The sequence below is a fragment of the Talpa occidentalis genome, unplaced genomic scaffold (genome assembly GCF_014898055.3).
Source record: "Talpa occidentalis isolate TD23 unplaced genomic scaffold, MPIMG_talOcc4v2.1, whole genome shotgun sequence".
NCBI classification, from domain to species: domain Eukaryota; kingdom Metazoa; phylum Chordata; class Mammalia; order Eulipotyphla; family Talpidae; genus Talpa; species Talpa occidentalis.
In genome coordinates, this window is record NW_026555331.1 from 23,220,902 (window position 1) to 23,242,529 (window position 21,628).

Genomic DNA, 21,628 nt, shown 5'->3' on the forward strand with positions numbered 1-21,628 from the left:
CTCAACCAAGGAAATAGTCTAAGTTTAGGTCATTTGTTTGAAATTTTGGGTTGGTGACAAGAATCTTCAGACAGAATGTTGTAGTTTGAGAGTTTTATAACAATAAACAAATGCACTCCCTATTTCTGTCTTAATCATTCCTAAGAAGAAAACAGCATGTTGCTGTTGTCTCATAGTCATCCACAAGGAGAAATCAGTGAGTGAGTGATCTTTTGTAGTAGGTAAACGTGATTTGAGTCAGGTTAATGAAGCAGGAGACTTACTTTTCACCCAAAAATCTCATCATGGCAATTAAAGACAAGATGGAGTATATTTCATTCAAAGTAGATTCCACAGAGCAGACTATTCTATCTCCTGCTGGTATTTTTAATTCTGTAATTTATTAGTGATATAGTCAGTTCCCTTTTTACAATGCCTAGCTCTTTCCACATTACATAGTGTTGTAAATTAACACTTGTGATAGGTCAAGTAATGAGAATAGGTCAAGTAATGACCACTCAAGTATATCAGGGTGTAATCCTTGAGATCTATAAATCTTATGAGGGAGACCTCTGAGGTGAGAGTAAGGTAAGGATACTGAAATATTAAGACTACCTTGGAGTATCTTAGTTGGACAATATGTATAATCATATGAAAATCACATGATTTATTTTTAATGTAATTTACAATTTTTAAATAAGCTTACAAAAACATGTTTAATATATTGTCTCTTATATTTGGTGTGTGTAGCTTAGAAAACACAATTTTAGAAACAGAAAAATAAAATAATATACATTGCAGATTTTAAACATTGAGAAATTTTACAAAATGATTTATTCCTGGTACCTAATTTATAACTCCTAATTTCTTGCTGACTTGCTACCTAAAGAACTGAAAATGTTATCTGGAAGATTTTTAACAGTGAAAACTTTTCTCTAGAAAATTGCATTATTTTATAAATAGTCATCTATCTGATTTTTTTCTCTGTAACAAAAGATATAGAGATTAAAAAAAAAAAAAACAGCCATTAAGTAATGGACTCCCAGCTCTCTACTCCTCCAATTTGACAGATATCTGTCTCTTCTCTCAGTGTGAGCTGTGACCTTGAGACACCATGGTGAAGAATGAACAGATTTGACTGGACTGGGAATTTGGTCATCAGGACTGCTTTAATTCTGACAAAGTGGATATTGTTGCCATTAATGACTGCTTCATTGATCTCAACAACATGGTCTACATGTTTCAGTATGATTCCAATTCAATGGCACAGTCAAGGCTGAGAATAGGAAAACAGTCATCAATGGAAAACCCATCCCCCCCTTCCAGAAGCAAGAACCTGCCAACATCAAATGGAGTGATGCTAATGCTGAATATGTTGCAGAGTCCACTGGTGTCTCCACTACCTTGGAGAAGGCTGGGGATCATTTAAGGGTGGGGCCAAAAAAGGTCATCATCGGGCCTCCCCGATGGCGCAGTGGTTGAGCACCACGCTGCGAAGCTGTCCACAGCCTCTTCAGCACCTGTTCGATTCCCCGCCGGCCAGGGAGAACCCCATATGGCACAGCAGACCTTTTCTGCCTCGCCCACTGCTCCCCTCAACAGTGTCTTTGGTCCGTCTGCCTGTTCTGCTCCCTGCTCTGGCTCTGGTGAATTCTCTCACCCTCTCGTGCTTCGACCTATATCCCAGTTCTTGTATAAAATAAATAAATCTTAAAAAAAAAAAAGGTCATCATCTCTGCCCCTTCTGATACACCCATGTTTATAATGGGTGTGAACCATGGGAGTATGGCATCTCCCTCGAAATTGTCAGCAACTTATCATGGACCATAAACTGATTGCCTCTCCAGTCAAGGTCATCCATGAAAACTCTGGCTTTGTGGAGGGACTCATGACCACAGTCAATACCATCACTGCTACCCAAAAGACTATATATAGATTGACCCTCTGGAAAGCTGTAGTGTGATGGCCAATAGACTGCCGAGAACATTATCCCTGCTTCTACTGGTGCTACCAAGGCTGTGGGCATGGTCATTCATAAGCTGACTAGGAAGCTCATAAGAATGGTCTTCTGTGTTCCCACGTGGAACATATGGCTATGGATCTGAATCTGCCACCTGAAGAAAGATAGCACATATGATGCCATTAAGAAGGTGGTGAGCCAGTCATCACAGGACTCGCTCAAGGGTATCCTGAGCTACAGTGAGGATCAGGTTGTCACCTTCAATTTTATTAGTTTCAACACATTCCTACAATTTTGATGCTGGGGAGGCATTCTCCACAATGGCCACACTGTCAAGCTCATTTCCGGGTATGACAATAGACTTGGCTACAGCAACCGGGTTGCAGACCTTGTGGTCCACATAGTAAACAAGAATTAAAAGACCCATGGACCACAAGACCCAGAGAGAATACATTATGTTTTTTTATTAAGATAACATTGGCTTACAACTCTGTATATGATTCAGGAGTACAGTATACTACCTCTTCAGATATATATTACCAAATCTACACCAAGGCACCCACATACTCTTTTAAATATCAATTGTGGAAAACAATCCTTTTCTTCTCATCACCTGTTTAAGTTTGTGACCTGGAAAATGTTATTGCAAAGAAAATTACCGATGCAATTAAATATTTATTTTGTCCATGAAAACTGAACAGAATATTGTAAGTTTGCACTAACAGTTGAATATCAAATGCATGTTATCATTACATGTTATTTTGATTAATATAAAAATATGTCAATTTGCAAATAATAACAACAGTCATGCTTAACCCAGTAGTCTTTATGATAGCTCATTTATTTTTTTACCCTTTCTGTGGTATGAATTGAAAATTGTAGTAATAATAAAAATTGCCGCTGGAAAGAAAATTTCATCAGTTTTTATTAGAAGCCCTTGGATAATAAGTGACTTTTGAGATGGTATGCATTTCCTTCACTTTAGAGATTGTTAAGACAATTCCCTCCAATGATACTGAAATATCTTTGAAAAATAATGTGAAGATAGTGAAAGTACATCTTATGCTTTTATTGTGACCTAAAGCTATTTTCTGAATATATAAATTGTCACTACTCTTCAGTGTTCTGTGATTAGAGAAAAGTAACTTTAGGATAAACCCTGTATACTGCTTCATAATATTTAGTTGCCAGTGATATGCACTGACAAAAAAGGATCAAGCTAACCTCAAGTGAATTGTAATGTGTTAAGGAATTGTGTCTCATTATCCCCAACAGTTTATGATAAAAATAGACACATCTCCACTTTCAAGAGTTCTCATTCTCAAAGTTATTCAAATCCTTATGTATATTAATCTTACTGGAAATAATTCATATTATCAATTAATAACCAATCAAGAAACTTTTTCTCAAAGCTGAGCATAATTTTATTACCTAAAATATAAATATATGTTGCTTAACTGTTTAACCTAAAGAAATCCTCAAAACAGCCGTGTCACTACTATTTGAAATTGCTTTCTCATTTTCTTAGTGGTGTCTTTTCATGAGCAGCAAAACTAATTGATTATTATTTTTTTTTTTTAATGGTTGCTCTTCGGACCTCCCTAGGAAATACTTCCTATAAAACTACAAAGATAATTATTTTTCTTTTTTTTTGGAGGACTTTATAGTTTTAAACTGTTTTTTTTTTTCTGTTTTTTTTTAATTTTTCTAGAGGCATGTCTTATTTATTTATTTATTTATTATTTGTTTGTTTGGTTTATACATGCACTGGGTACAGTCAGAAGCGTGGGAGGGTGAGAGAATTCACCAGAGCCAGAGCGGGGAGCAGAGCAGGCAGAAGGACCGAAGTACACTGCTGAGGGGAGCAGCGGGCGGCAGGAGAGGTCTGCACGCCATGTGGGACCCTCCTCCGATGGCCGGGGAGCAGCCGGGGATCGAACCGGCTGCAGAGGCTGCAGGCAGCTTCGCAACCCAGCGCTCAACCGCTGCGCCACCGGGGAGGCCCCAGGACTTTATAGTTTTAAAGCATCATACAATTAGTATTCTTTGTCAACATGACTTGGTTGTTTTACATCTTTCAAATTCATAAAGTTTGTTAATGTTAATTTCTGTAAGTCTACTGGGATTTTGATCAGGACAGTTGCCACACCAACCATTTTAGGGATAACTGGCATCATAGAAATACAGAAATTTCTAATCCATGGATATGTGTTTACATTTTTAAATGTAAACACATTATATATTTAATTATATATGTCCCATCAAAATGTGATAATTTTCAGTGCAGTGGTATACCACTTTATTAATAAAAGACATTTCAAAATAGTTGACATTTTAAAATCTTTCTGCAAAATAATGGTCCAGCAATTCTACCTGCAGGTTTCTACCTGAAGAAAGCAAAAACACCAACTGGTAGGAATAGTGTGTGTTCACTGCAGTGCTAATAACCAACGTATGGACACAACTTAAACGTTCAATGACAAACGAGTGGATAAAGATGATGTGATAGATATACAATGGAAAACTATTCCACTATTAAAAAAAAGATGAACTCTCGTCATTTACCACAACATGGAGAGAACTGGAGGGCATTATGCTTAGCTTAAAATAAGCCCAATTGTATACAATAAAGGGATACAGGTGCCCTGGGGTGGGTGGGACATGGCAATGCACATCTGAGGAGATGTGAACCTATTCTTCTGAATCACACACAGTGATATAAACCAATGTTACCACAAATGAATATATACATTCTAAAAAAAGTTAGAAAATAAGCTAAATTTTAAAAAATCCAGAAGGGGAGAAATACATACCAATGGTGTCACTCATACATAGAATGTAGAGAAACACAACACTGGGTCACACAAAACCAAACCAAAACAAACCCTAGAAATCTGACTGAGACTACCAGAGGAGGAGAGGGAAGGTGGGAGCAGAGTATAGAGAGGGACCAAAGGACCATGGTGGAAGACTAAGGGTGCCTTGGTAGTGGGTGTGGTGGTAACATATATTTGAAGCAATGTGAACCTGTATCTCTGAATTATAGTGTTGTAAACCAATGCTACCTCAAAAAATGTATATTGCAAATTGCACTTTTTATAAAATACCCTTTTTCAATTTCTATTGCTAGCTTGCTAATTTATAGAAGTTGACATTTTATACATAGACTTGGGTAAATCCATCTATTAGATTTCCTGAACATATTATTTTCATATGAGTTTGCATTATTCCTTCACTATCTTCAGCTTTTTGTTTTTTCTTAAATGATAAAATTTCTGACCTCTAATGCAATAAATAGAAATGTTAAAATGCCACACTCTTATTTTAGTTCCCAAATTAGAAGAAATTACTGAATATCACAATGTCATGAATGTTATTTAGAGATGGCTTGAGAAAGTTAACTTCTTATTTTATGAGAGAATTCTGAAATTACAAATTGTTTTTGGATTTTCTCAACACTTCCTACATAATTTAATTACTTTTTCTCCTTTTCCCTAATGTGCAATATTACTTTTTATTGATTTGGGATATTAAAACAATGTTACATAATTAGATTAAAACCTTGCTAAAGTTTATTAAACTCTGTATTTCATAATTTGATCTAATATTTTCTTAAGAATTTCAGGCTTTATGTTTGTGAGTATTTAAATTAAATAAGCTGAGGCACGGAGTGTTCTAATGTCCTCTATTCTCTGAACTAACATGTGTAATATTGAGATTTCATTATTAACTCTGATAATATTTACCAATTAAGCCATTTGGGCAATAGACTGGCAGAAAGATTTTAAACTGCAACTTAAAAAAATGTAAGGACATTCAGTTTCAAATTCGTGTGTCAACTTTCATATTTTATGTCTTCAAATTTTGGTCATTTTATTGAGAATGCTAAATTTAAGAACTCCAGATTTCCCTTCACAGTGACATTTATGGTCTACATGAAGCATAATGGCATCTCCTCCTCCTCTTTCTATTTTAATATTGATAGCTTACATATTTATCCACCTTTTGATCTTGATAAATTACATTAGTGTTTCATCAATATATTATTTCCATCAGTAAACTTGTTAAATTTTTTTATATTTTATTGATATCTACTTTTCCTTTCTTCTACTTTCTATTTATTTAATTTTAGTATGGCTTTTAGTCCCTTAATATGCTAACTTACATAATTAATATGAAACTGTTCAAGCATTATGATTTTTCCTTATTGAACTGATATTTTTAATAGTTTTCAGCAAGTTCCACAATGCAATTAATAAGTTCTTTATGTGTTTATTCAATGTATAATAGTAACATCAAAGTACTTGTCAATTCCAACATCTAGGTCAACTCTTGTTATCCTTCTATTTATTACAGGTTATCTCCTAGTTTATGGTACATATCTATATCTGTTGGTCATCTAAAGAGAGAAAACTCATATATGAACACATAAAAATAGACATACGAGGGCCTCCCTGGTGGCACAAGGGGTTAAGATGCAACTTATGAAGCTACCGGCAGCCACTGGAGCAGGAGTTCAATCCCCGACCAGGGAGCTACCCACATGGTGCAGCAGACTTCTGACTTACCTGCTGCTCCCCTCTGCAGTGTATTTCAGTTGATCTGCCTGTTCTGTCCCCCTCTCTGTCTCTGGTGAATCCTCTCACACCCCACACCTCTGACCAGTACCCCAGTTCTTGTATGCATAAGTAAATACATCTTTAAAAAAAAGACATGAGATGAAAATGTTAATGGAGATATAGATATTATTTACATTTTATGTAAAATTTACAATTATATCTGTGGCTGCATAGGTCCAAGAGTATCCACCACAAATTCAATTATTTTCCAGAATAAATTAAGAAATCTTCGCAGGAAAATAAAATTATTGAAACCCTTTACAATGTTTAAAGTCCAAAATCAATACACTTATAAAGAAACATCTATATGGAGTTGTTTTTTACTTGTTTCTTGGTTAACTGCTGGTCATAATGGCAAGGAAAGAGACTGGAAAAATCTTACATAAGTGTTCTCATATTTCAGGGGGAAAAAAGAAGTCAAAGAGATTTTATTTTTATTTGCTAGAAAACTCTGCTTGGATCACTTTCAGGATGTGGGGAAATGAGGAAAGAGTTGATGGAATATTTAATGAATACAATCATATTCATATATTATTATTTACATTATACAGTAAAGGAAATTGAAGTTTAAAGCTACTTACTGAGATGACATAGCTACTGAATGGTAGGGGAAAAACTCACCTCAAGCAGTCTGACTCAAGAACTCAGATGCTAAAATACTGTGCGCTATAGCATTTCTCTCCGAATTCACAGATTATACAAGTGAATCCAGGTTGCTCTATTTATAGGTATGATCATAGTGTTAGGTAGCATAATCTTACTTTCTAGTTGAAGCATTCCTTCCAGAGGCCTTACATTATCTACAATTCCAAATATAAATCACATCTGGCCACCCTAAAACAGTTGTCCTATTCTTAGTCTTAGATAATTACAATGCACTCAGAAAATTCCACACAGAATTTAATACTAAGAGGGAAATCAATGTGTCACAGGTTCTCTGATTACTTCAATTCCTTGGCAGCTCATGGGAAGGTTTACTGTTCCTATTACCTGAGAAATAGTAAGAATACGTAGAATAAAGTTCAACATGAAGGAACCAATTGATTTTCATGCTAATATGGTTTACTGACAGAAAGTTCCATTGAATCAAATTAATAACAAATTCATCTGCTTGGCAGGTTACTCATTTTGTAGACACACATGATCTGTCTTGACAACAGGAAATCTACTCTGCATTTGTAACACTGGCAATTATAAAGAACATCACAAACTGCAAAAAAAATGACTATTATAATTGGTACTATTAGAATTTCCTGACATTTCATTGTCAATCCTAAACTCTTCAGAGAGAAGAAATACTAACAAATGTTTTGTAGTAGTATGTAGTGTAACCTGTAGATTTGAAATACACACATAGAGTGTTAATAAGGGGTGTATCTGTGTATATGTCTGTGTACACATGTGTATGCACACAAAAGACAAGCGGTATTGAACTATCGTTGCTGTAAACCAAATAATAGGGAGCCGACTTTAAAATTATAATAGCTAAAATTAAATGTCAGACACAAACATAGTAAGAGAAGTGTTATTTTACACATATTACAAAGGACTTTCAGACTTAAAAAGAATGAATAATTTGTTTTGACCACACAGTTAAAAAGGACACAGTGAATGTTTGAATCCAGCTCGCTTCTTTTAAAATTTGCATATTTAATGGGCAATGTGTCTTTTTCATTTCAGAGAAGAGAATAATAAATGATACAACAGCTGGCAGAATGCAAGTCAATATATGTACTTGAAAAAAATAGTATCTACACAATTTGCTGCAACATGGATGGAGCTGGAAGGGATCATGCTCAGCAAAATAAGCCAGAAAGAAAAAGAAAAATACCGGATGGTCTCACTCATAGCAGGAATCTAGTAAACTTAAATAAGAGACCAGGAAAAAGAATAACCATAAGAAAGGAAAAATCAAAATCAACAAACAACTATGAACCACAGACACCCTATGGGGGGGAGGCAGGGAAAGGAGTGATTGGGGTCAAAATAAGGGGGTTGCAATTTATGGGGAATATAAAAATAAAATTAAAATTTAAAAAAAATGCACTGTGAATCTCTAAAATGAAAATATCATCTATCTCAAAAAAAAAAAAAATAGTATCTACAGAGTTTCTTACAACCACCACAGCAAAGTACCACAAACTGGGTATCTTGGCATTGGCAGAGTCCATTTCTTATGAAGACTCCAAAAGAGAAGTTCTTTGATTCTCTCTTAGCACCTACTGAAAGTCTGAAATCTTTGATGTGCCTTGGTTTGTAACTACAATACAACCTTTGCTTCTGTGTTCAGCCTATGTCTCTTCCTGTAAGAAGGCAAGTCATATTGGATGAAGGGCTCACGCTACCTCACTATGACCAAAGCTTAAATTAATTCTATTACCATTATTCTTATTTTCCAAATAAGTTTATATTGATGAACTGGGAGTCAAGTCACTTCAATATATCATTCAGAGGGACACAATTTAACCTATGATATGAAATGTGCATGATATAAATGGAATGTATATGATAATTAACTTATTTCCAGCATATATTATCAATGATACATATAGAAACCATACATTCCTAATCTTCCACTCAGTTAAGAACGTCATATCAACTTTTCATTTCTTGAAAAAGTTAAGATTTTATAACAGATTTGTAATTGTTTTTCTTATGAAAAAAAACTTACAAGAAAGGATAAGGTAGGTCTAGTAAATCATTAAGACATTCCTAAAGCCCTAATTTTAATCTTAACTTTTAAACATCCAGTTAAGGGATAATAAATGAAGTCATTGTTTTTACACAAGCCATTCACTAATGTGAAATTACACTTAGTCATCAGTGCTTGATATTAAGAATCACTAGATGAGGTTATTAAAGGGGGAGAGGGAGCAAGCAAAGAATGGAAGGTTCCAACTGACTGTGGTGGAGGGTTATTGGCACTTTGGTGGTGGGTGGGGTATGATAACATACATTTGAAGAGGCGTAAACCTATATTCCTAAAATATATAAAATGTTGTAAACCAATATTACCACAATTAATAAAAAATCAGTACCACTAACTTAGCTTATCCATTATAAATACACACATACAATATGTGTGACTAGACAATCATAGAATAACTTCAGTATATTAATCTACCCCATTCCTAAAAAATATTGTCATACATAATGTTTGATTGGAGAAAGAATTTCAAAGAGGTATGAGAACTGGGTTAAGGACAAAATTTATAAATACCAAAATATATTTTTACTTCCTGAAAACACTGATGATCCTAATAAAGAAATAATGCCTACTTCAGACAATTTTACCAAAACTTCTTGGATGACAGAGACCAATTTTATACTTTTTATATGCTTCATATCATTTAACATTATAAAAGATAAGGGAGCTAAGCCAAAATTTGGCCTATATTTTTTTCCTTCACATGGTTGTAATTTGATTATGTATTCTTGGTTCATGATGACAGTGTTTTCTTACACCTTCATGTTTTTATACAAAATTAAATATATGCTCTAGATATGAAAACACATTAGATTTCCAAACTCATACAGGTACTTAGAGCAAAACAAGATTTGTACCAGGATTTCCTAAATGCAGTCCATAAGTCCATAGTTAAGTTCTTTAAAATTTGTCCACAAATATAAGCAAAATTAAAAATGTGACATAAAACTATCAAAAGAACAATTTTATATCATCAAGATAATCTCTACATAGGAAACATCACTTTATTAGCGAATTTTTCTTGATTTGAATGTATTAAGAATGTTTATAGAAAATAAAAGTGTGCTACATGTCAGTTAAGGTATCCAGTGTGTTTTTAAATAATTCATATGTAATCATCATGATTGCCATTGCTTAAAAATAATTTTGACAATTTCCATTTTGTAATTCAATTAGAGAAAATATATTTTATGGAGCTGCATTATTTATTAAGTGAAATTGTCAAATAAAAACTGAAACATTACACAATAAAGAACCATACTTTAGTTATAAACATATCAGCATAAATGTCAGAAATAAGAGTAAGAAATTCATGTGAGAAATACTACTAGAAATTAAGTGAACATTATTACAATGTTGACTTAACACTGTACATATCCTTTTATGTTGCAGTGATGTGTTTCCTTCCATTTTTGCACAGTGTCATTTTATATAACTTCCTATAATACTGATGACAGACATTTGGGTCATTTCAGTGTTCTGCATACTGCCTTTATAAATATCTTGCACATGCAAACTGGAGCACACATATAGGCATTCATAGTCTATGAGAAGAACGGTTGCATTATACTATAAGCGGGTATTCAATTTTGTTAAAACATCCACAGTGTTAAAAAAAAATCCATAGTGTTTGCACCAAGTTCTCTTTTTTTTGTGGGACCCTCTCCAGTGGCTGGGGAACTAAATGGTGCTGCAGAGGCTGCGGGCAGTCTCACAGTCCAGCACTCAACCGCTGCACCACCAAGGGAGGCCCTGCACCAAGTTCATTTTTATCATTAGGAGTAGAAGTGTTCTCTTTTCCTCTGTACTCTTACCAAGATACAGTATGTCATAAATAAGAATTATTTATTCTGTTACATTACATACTGATGTTTCTTGGGTGAAAATGTTTCCATCTCAGGACAATTTCTTGGGAAAAGATTCATAATAGAAAGGCCAGAGTAACCAGATTGATGGAAGAATAAGATATCTAATGATGAGAGTTACTGATGCATTACAACAGTCTTACTCATGTTATATAATAATGTTAGCTTAAGGAATAGAATAATTAAATGATTAAAATATGGAGATATTTGGAAGTAAAAGTATTTTCCGTACACCAAAAAACAGTACGGTTTCATGAGGCATGCTAATGTCATACTAAAAAGAATTATGGACTTTACCATAGCTATTCATTTAGATCTCTAAAAGAACATGTGTTCTTTTTTAACATATCTTGATTCGGTCTTTTAAATTTTAATTCAAAATCAAGTAAGTCAAAGTTCCAATAATTACGAATAACTTTGTCTTAAAAAGTGATTCAGGCCATTCCTAATATAAAGTCAATTAGGCGTAACTGCTTAAATCTTAGAAAAGGAGCTAGTTAATACTCTTATTGCCTGGAGCTGTGATTGGAAACATGGTTTATATGTAACTTTATTTGATTAAGATGTCTTTTTCAAAGCTTACAAAAGTAATCCTATTTAATTTGTTCTAAAAATAATATTCAGTGATAGAAAAGGTATCATTTATCATGTTTTATCCGAACATGTTACTGCTAATTTATCTTTCTGCACATCCTATGTTTTATTTTTAAAATCTTCATAATTTAAATTGAATATATGCCATATCTATAATTTTCTTTGGAATTATCCTAATCTCTATTTTTTATTGAGGCAATATTGTATTGTAACATTATATAAGTTTGCATCATTGAAAATCAACAAGTATATATATATGCTACATTAAGTTTTCTCACCAAAAAACCACATATTATACATGGTAAGTTCATCAAGTAATACTACTGCTATTATACAGATCATAAGCTGGGGGCCTCCCTGGTGGTGCAAGAGGTTAAGCACAGCACTGTGAAGCTATCCACAGCCTCTGCAGCACAAGTTCGATCCCCAGCCAGCCAGGAGCTTACCCACATGGTGCAGTAGAGCTTTCCTGTCTCGCCTGCTGCTCCCCTCAGCAGTATATTTCAGTCAGTCTGCCTGTTCTGCCCCAACTTTGTCTCTGGTGAATCCTCTCACCCTCCACACCTCTGGTCTCTACCCCACTTCTTGTATGCATAAATAAATAAATCTTTTTTAAAAAAGAATAAGCTGGAAGAACTTTATGAATGCAGAAAACAGACTATCATATATTAAAAAGACAATTTCTTAAAAAGACAATTTCTTAATACTTCACAGAGTATAAAAAGATTAAGAAAACCGTGGAGACAATAGCCTTTGCTGGTTATCTTTTTATAGAAAATGCACTAACTGCACAAAAGGTATACAAAATATAACAAGGAAAGCCTTACAAAAACAATCCTTTTCCCACACACTCTCCATCTATAAACACTCTATCCATCATTCATGGATCATGTCAAAAATCAACTTTTAAGAAATAAGATTTGAACCATTCAACTGAATGATTTCATTCTTTCCTCTCTATGTAACTTGTGTGATTTGTCACATTGTGTTTTCATATTCACTTTGGAACTTACTACAGAGAAAAATGCACAGTTCAGAACATTTGGCTTGGGTTTTTATACCGGGAGTCTGGAACACTAAATTGACGGATAACACTTTTTTAATGAATAATGATTATATGATTTACCTCAGAGCAATTATAATACAATTTAAATGTTTAAAATTATGAAAATAACTTAAAATTGGTAGCTACAATGAAAATATATGTGCCTTATTATTCTTACATTTTATATAAAATGTATATTTAAAGGATAAGAAAATACAAATGTTCAACATTTGCATAAATATATATCCTGTGGAAATGTTTAGGTATGCTCCATATGTACAGGAGAGTGCCTATCTTTGTGTGCCTCTGATTTCTCCTTAAATTTTGTGATGAAACAAAAAGATATAAACAATGCCTGTATACTGTTGTTTAACCACACGACAGTAAATGCAGGATATTACATAAACTTGTACATTGACATTGCTTTCAAGTATGGAATGTGCATGTGTGTAAAGTTCAGAGAAATTTAAGTGATTTCTACAAATTCACAGCAATAATAAGTAATGAGTGCACTTGCCATATATATATTGTTTACTCCATTGTTTTCTCATAATTACTTTCTATTATTATGAAGTAATTAATGTTTCTATTTTTGTTCAATGATATATATATTACTTTCACTTATAATAAATGGCATTGTAATGACAATATATAATATCTATTGGTAACAAGTTAATAAGTGTATATTGTTAATATATTAATGTATAGTCTAGAATCTCAGTCACTATTATTTACTCTATATTTCACCATACAGTACAATAACCATGAATCATTGTTAACAAGTGGTTATAAAACCTGTATGCTTCATACCAAATTTCAATCATTCCCTCTTAACCTGAGACATATTTTGCAAACTATTATTGAATGTTTACTATGTATGTTTAGTCAAGATTTCCAAGTAATAGAAGAATTGATGGGTGTGTCTTTTTTAAGTGTGTGCTTTAGAGTTGTATTTAAATATAATTTGGAACCATTACCACATGCAAACATTTTTCATGGAAGCACCTTAGAAATAATCACATACAAAATCTTAGCACAATGAATTCATAATATATTAAATGGACCATATATCACGACAAACTGGAATTTAATAAGGGACACAGGATGGTTCAACATTCATGAATTGATAAAGGTAATTTACCACATCAGCAAAAGGACAGATAAAAAATCATATGATCATCTCATAGATGCAGAAAAAACATTTGATAATATTCAACATCCATTTATGGTAAAAACACTCAATAAAATGAAGATAATAAAGATAATATATGGCAAACCCATGGTTATTAGCATATTCAATGGTGAAAAACTGAAAGTTTCTCTAAGATACAAGACAAGGATGTCCATTTTCATCACTACTCTTCAACAAGTATTGAAATTTCTAGATGAACAATTAGGCAAAAGAGGGCCTCCCTGGTGGCACAGCGGATTGAGGGCAGCACTGTGAAGCTGTCTGCAGCCTCTGCAGCACGGGTTCAATTCCTGGGCAGCCAGGGAGATATCCACATGGCGTGGCAGACCTCTCCTCTCTTGCCAGCTGCTCCCCTAAGCAGTGTTTTCAGTGGTTTCCCTGTTATGCTCCCCACTCTGTCTCTGGTGAATCCTATCACCCTCCCGTGCATCTGGCCTGTACCCCAGATCTTGTACAAATAAATAATTCTTTAAAAAAAAGTACAATTAAAATAAACACTAATGAAATAATCATGTAGTGATCAGTTAGCTGAAGAGTGTACACATATTCATTAGAATATGACTATACTCAGTCAGTCTATAGGAAGCAGCTCACAGAATTCCTGAGCTTGGGACATTCTGGATATTAACACAATGCATATGGTCTTTTCCTCAATCAGGAGCACATTTCATTCATATTATTTTAGTTAGAAGTTTCTGGCTCACTATTCCTACAATTAAATAATTGAGGTGAAATAATCTTTTACTAGAGCAGCAGCTATTATGGTGTGCCAGTCAGTAATGCTCATTGGCCACTCTTTCTGTGAGACTTGGGAGTCTAGGGATCTATGTGCTCTGCTCCCTTTCTGCTTGTAAGCCCCTCCTCTACACTAAGCACCACCCCCACCCCCACCCCCGAAAAAAAAAAACAAAAAACCTGTGTCTTTTATAATTACACTATGTGGTGCTGAGAGTCTAGGTACACTTGCCTTTGTAATAAATTTGCCTCTTTGTAATAAATAATAATTAAATAGTAAATATAATCTTTTCAAATAACCATTTAAAGATTTAAAAAACAGAAACATTTAGTATATTTATTTGAAAAATAGTTTTGTTTCATTCTTATATTTTCTCCAATAAAACATTTACAATCACTAAGAAACATACTATTTTGAAAGAGCAATATAGCATGTAAGCAAAATATACTTACAACATGATATAACTTCTCTAAAGTCCAATAACAATTTTAAGAAATTCTTTAGGCAAAAACAGAAAATCTCATTAATATCACTCACTCTCTTATTTGGAAAGAAAACAAAAGGATTCTAAAACGTAATGGCTACAATTCTTCAGAAGCACCCATCTGGAAAAACTAATAGTCATGTTAATATGTCTATTTTTAAGCACATTATGGTGTATGTGTTTATGTGTGTAGATTACAATACTATTTCCATAACGCGGCATGAAAATGAGAGATAATTTTAACTTACAAAGTTCAAATTTTAAACAGAATTTATATAATTTTATGTTCTTTCCTTTTATAAAAATGCAAAATTATTCATTCTCCCAGTTTAATTTTCTAAATGCAACATAATTTAAAAAAAACATTTTTAAATTTTTACTTTTCTAAAGAGAATGGAGTGATTATTAATTTTTCAGAAATAAGAATGTTCAAATGATTCAACTTATAATAATAGCAATAAAGTTTGTGCCTTAACTTGCAAGTTCATTTATTGCATGTAAAGGCTGTATCATTTCCATAAAATAAAACAATTAACATGCTTTTAATTTTATGCTTGTTTTTTTTTTAAACATTTCTACAGACAATTGGAAAAAACTTAGTACAAGGTCAAACCCTTGCTATTTCAAGAGTTGCCCATAAACCACCAGCACCAGTATCATTTTGTGAGTGCTTTTAGAAGTACAGAATCTAGGAAACATCTCCAAAACTCTCAGAGTCTGGAATTTAACTAGATTCCCAGTTAATGAACTTCCAATAGAGTACTGAGAAACCTACTGTAGATCTATATTTATTTTTTAAGTTGGCTGAACTTTTTAATCACTTGGGAGGATATTAAAACCAGTGATGCTTGGACCTATCATGTTATCTTGATTAAATTAATATATATTTCATTGAATATTAGGTTTTTAAAGCATCTCATTTATTCCAATGTAGTGGCAATTTGAAACCCTACTATCTAGTTTCTTTGGAAGTGTTTTATCTTATATAGTTCTACATCTAGCAATCAAGACATTATTCTTCCATTTCATAGATGAAAACACAGGGTACAGGGCTTTAAAGCTTTTCATAGGTAGAAGCAGTATTGTATGGCATATTCCAACTTTTCTGTAAAGTCATACTGTCTTCAGTATATGGTCAAAGGTATGAGAAAAACTCAAGAGCACACACACGTACACACACAGAAATATATTCATGAGTAATTCTCTTCATCAACATCTAGACTAAAGAAACTTACTCTCCTATTTTAATGAAATTATGAGTTTTATTCTTTATATTTTTTTCTGTGAAATATCACATTACCTCAAATATATTCAAGCACACATGTTTTACTAGCAGGTAAGGCTGGTAGGATTGGCATAGAAAACTGGACAAGAAAGGGGGGCGGAGCAACATGGCGGCGAGGAGACGCTGCGAGTAAGATCTCCCATTAAAAAAAGTGAATAGGGAGGAAAAGCTGCAGGTCCCAGTGAGAACTGGGACACGGAAGATAAACGGGTGACGCCAGCGAACTGCCCGAAGAAGAAACTGGCCATAAAAGAGGACCAGAAGGGAGGGAAGCGCAGAACCCTGCTCCCCTCCCCCGCCCACAGAGGCGGCACTCTCCGACTGGCAGAGAGGAGGAAACAACAAACCAAAACGGCCCACAAGAACAAACGACGCAGCAAGCGGGACTGTGCGTGGAAAGGAACTATTGCAGCCACCACACCCCGTGAACGGGAGCTGAGGCGAACCCTGCAGGATCCGCCACGGCGGTGAGCGAACGGCTCCGGGCGCCATTAGAGAAGAACAAAGACCCCGGGAGACGCACACACAGCCCGGGCTGCCGGTAAGCTGGCATGGGAAAGCGGCGCGCTCGGGGAGCTTGAAAAGCAAGTGCAGACCTGGATCGCGGCTTCCCAGGTCCCCGCGCCTGCGACCTAGGCTTGCGGGGAGACGACCTAGGCTTGCGGGGAGACGCACGGAGGTCCTCACTGAGGTGAAGGTCCCTCCCTGAGTGAGCAGGAACCAGGCGCCCAGGCACGGGAGCGGTGCAAAAGGCGCCATTCCTGCGCCACTGAACTGGGCTACAGCCCGCGTCCTGGAACTGAGGGCTTTGAACTGAGACCCGGGGCACGAAAATTCGGGGCGTGGTTTCTCCACGACGGTGGGGCACAAGGCAGACACAGCACCCCAAAGCTGTTGAGGTGTACCCTACCATTCCCGCTCTGTTCTCTGTCCCACGGGGTGGGGGGAGGCGAAAAACAGCCCCCCAAGGACAATAGGAGAGATCTCTGGTGCCACCTAGCGACCAGGAAAAAAAAAAAAAAGTCACTAACACCCTATAAAACAGGACATTTCTTAAGACTGCTTGAAAAGGGCAGAAGGTTTCTGGAGGACCCAGTGGCCAGCCGGGAAGTTATTCCACGCCAGGCCCCTTCCGACCAGCAGTCTGAGCCCACAGAGGGAGCAGGCACCCACGTCCGGGGCAGACCGGGTGCGCAGAAGAGTGTGCCTGAAACCGGAGGCGCAGGGACTGCATCCCGCTTCGCCATTTGAGAACAGGGACATTTCTTCAGTAAAAACTGCCTAAAACCAGCAGAAAGCTCCCCCAGAAGACAGAGATGGCTCCTGGAAGAGCCAGAGGGGAGCGGAGAAGTTCACCCAAGATGTCAGTCAGTCCGAGCAACACAGTGTCCCAACGCATACGACAAATTAGAAAACAGACAGTAGGGAGTAGAAGAACCACACGCAACCTAAAAACTCCTCAGGAAAGAAGCACACCACAAAAAGAAAACCACTCCCCAGATTGCAACGACAGCAACTTGGAAGAACTTCTGAGCCTTCCAGAAAGAGAATTTAAAATTGCCATGATTAAAAAAGTGATAGATCAGAAGAAGGAAATTGAGTCCCTAAAGAGGGAAGTAAGAGAAATGCAGGAGATCAAAGAATTAATGGAGGAACTAAAGAACTCTGGGAAAAGCAATGAAAGCAGAATAGATGAAATGGAAGAACGAATAAGTAATCTTGAAGACACAGAAATAAAAAGAACCAAAACAGAAAAGGAAAGAGAAGTACGAAGGAAAAAGAATGAAGAAAGACTTCGGGAACTATCTGACTCCATGAGGAAAGGAAATATAAGAGTTATAGGAATTCCAGAAGGAGAGGAGAGAGATGTAGGAACAGAGAAAATATTCATGGATATAATTGAAGAGAACTTCCCAAATGCGAAGAAGGAGCTGAAAATTGACGTACAAGAAGCAAGAAGAACACCAAACTTCCACGACGAAAGGAAAAACACAGCAAGACACATAATAGTAAAGCTCCCAAGAATCCAGGACAAGGAAAAAATAATGAAGCTGACAAGAGGGAAGAAACAGATAACATTCAAAGGAAAACCAATCAGGCTGACATCAGACTTCTCTGAAGAAACACTACGGGCAAGGAGAGAGTGGAGGGACATAGTCAACAGACTCCAAGAAAACAGATGCCAACCAAGAATACTCTATCCCGCAAAGCTCTCTTTCCTCCATGAAGAAAGAATATGGACCTTCCCAGACAAAGAGAAACTCGGAATTTCATTGCGACTAAACCCCCACTCCAAAAAATACTACAAGGAATCCTAAAGCCAGAACCTCAGAGGGACGAATAACAACGAAAGAAGACCAAAAAAAAAAAAAGTTATTAAAAAAATAAATAAATAAAATCAAAGGAAAGACAAACATAATGGCAAATACCGATGCTAACATATCAATATTAACTCTAAATGTAAATGGACTAAACTCTTCAATAAAAAGACACAGAGTTGCAGCCTGGATTAAGAAACAAAACCCAACCTTTTGCTGTCTCCAGGAAACACATTTAGCTACAAAAGATAAAAATAGGCTCAAAGTCAAAGGATGGAAAACAATCCTACAAGCAAATGGGCCAAAAAAGAAAGCAGGAACAGCTATACTTATATCAGATAAAACAGACTTCAAACTCAAAAAAATAAAAAGAGACCCCAATGGTCACTACATTATGATTAAGGGGACAATACTTCAAGAAGAAATAACACTCATTAACATATACTCACCAAACGAAAGAGCACCAAAATATATCAGACAACTGTTGTCCTCTCTGAAAACAGACATCAGAGAAAACACATATGTAGTGGGAGACTTCAACACACCACTATCAACAATGGATAGATCAACAAGACAAAAAATAAGTAAAGAAACTAAAGCTCTAAATAAGGACCTAGAGCATTTGGGCTTAACAGACATCTATAGAACACTAAACCCAAAAAAAACGGAGTACACATTTTTCTCAAGCGCACACGGATCATTCTCCAGGATCGATCACATACTGGGGCACAAGACAAACATCAACAGATACACCAAGATTGAAATCATACCAACCATCTTTTCTGACCACGAAGGCATCAAACTAGAAATAAATCATAAAAAGAAGGCAAGGAACTATCCTACCTCATGGAGATTAAAAGCCACACTACTGGAAGACCACTGGACTAACGAGGAGATCAAAGAAGAAATTAAAAAATTCTTTGAATTGAATGACAAGGAGGACACCAATATCCTAAATGTATGGGATGCAGCAAAAGCAGTAATAAGAGGAAAATATATAGCAATAGAAGCTCACATCAAAAAACAAGAAAGAACTCAAAGAAACAACCTAATCTCGAAGCTCAAAGATCTAGAAAAAGAACAACAAAAAAACCCCAGAACCAGTAGAAGAAAAGAAATAATAAAAACCAAAGCAGAAATAAATGAAATTGAAACTAAAAAAACAATCCAAAAGATCAATGAAACCAAGAGCTGGTTCTTTGAAAAAATCAATAAAATAGACAAACCCCTAGCCAGGCTCACAAAGGAAAAAAGGGAGAAAGCACAATACACAGAATCATAAATGAAAGAGGAGAAATCACAACGGACACAGCAGAAATCAAAAGAATAATCCGTAACTACTATGAACAGTTATATGGAAACAAGTTCAACAATCTAGAGGAGATGGACAAATTCCTACAACTCTACAATCACCCAAAGCTAGATAAAGAAGAAATAGAACACCTAAACAGACCAATTACAAGCAGCGAAATTGAAATGGTAATTAAAAACCTCCCCAAAAACAAAAGCCCAGGACCTGATGGATTTACAAATGAATTCTACCAAACATTCAGAGACGAATTAGTGCCTATCCTTCACAAACTCTTCCAAAAAATTGAGAAGGAAGGGACAATACCAAACACGTTCTATGAAGCCAATATTACACTAATACCAAAACCGAATAAGGACAACACAAAAAGGAAAACTATAGGCCAATCTCCCTCATGAACACTGATGCAAAAATCCTCAATAAAATTTTAGCTATCAGAATCCAACAATGTATCCATAAGATAATTCACCACGACCAAGTTGGATTCATTCCAGGGGCACAAGGATGGTTTAACATCCGAAAATCAATCAACGTTATCCAACATATCAACAAAAGAAATATAAAAAAACCATATGATAATATCAATAGATGCTGAGAAAGCTTTCGACAAAGTGCAACACCCATTCATGATAAAAGCCCTTGAAATTCTTGGGATACAAGGAACATACCTCAACATCATAAAGGCCATCTATGACAAGCCAACAGCCAGTATCATTCTCAATGGTGAAAAGCTGAAAGCAATTCCATTAAGATCTGGAACAAGACAAGGATGTCCACTCTCACCACTGCTTTTCAATATAATACTGGAAGTCCTAGCCAGGGCAATAAGACAAGAGAAAGACATCCAAGGAATCCAAATAGGAAAAGAAGAAGTCAAACTATCACTATTTGCAGACGATATGATATTATACATAGAGAACCCCAAAAACTCTACAGAAAAGCTAATTCAACTCATCAATCAGTTCAGTAAAGTGGCAGGATACAAAATCAACACGCAAAAGTCAGTAGCCTTCCTATACACAAACAATAAATCTGAAGAAGAAGAGATCAAAAAAACCATCCCTTTCGTTATTGAAACAAAAAAAATCAAATATTTGGGAATAAATCTAACAAAAGAGGTAAAGGACCTATACAAAGAAAACTATAAAACACTGTTAAAAGAAATAGAAGAAGACACAAAGAAATGGAAAGACATCCCCTGCTCATGGATTGGAAGAATAAACATTATTAAAATGGCCATCCTACCAAAAGCAATATACAGATTCAATGCTATTCCAATCAAAATCTCAATGGCATTCTTCAAAGAAATAGAACAATTATTGATGAAATTCATATGGAATCACCAAAAACCCCGAATAGCCAAAGCTCTACTGAAGAAAAAAGAAGGAAATGGAGGCATCACACTCCCAGACTTCAAACTATACTACAAAGCCATAATCATCAAAACTGCATGGTATTGGAACAAGAACAGACATACAGACCAATGGAATCGAATAGAAAATCCAGAAATAAACACACAGATTTATGGTCAACTA

General features: G+C 35.4%; 1 pseudogene; it reads left to right on the plus strand.

Moving 5' to 3' along the window:
* Positions 1–1,153: 1,153 nt before the first annotated feature.
* LOC119249466 (glyceraldehyde-3-phosphate dehydrogenase-like) lies at positions 1,154–2,357 on the plus strand (annotated as a pseudogene).
* Positions 2,358–21,628: the final 19,271 nt, after the last annotated feature.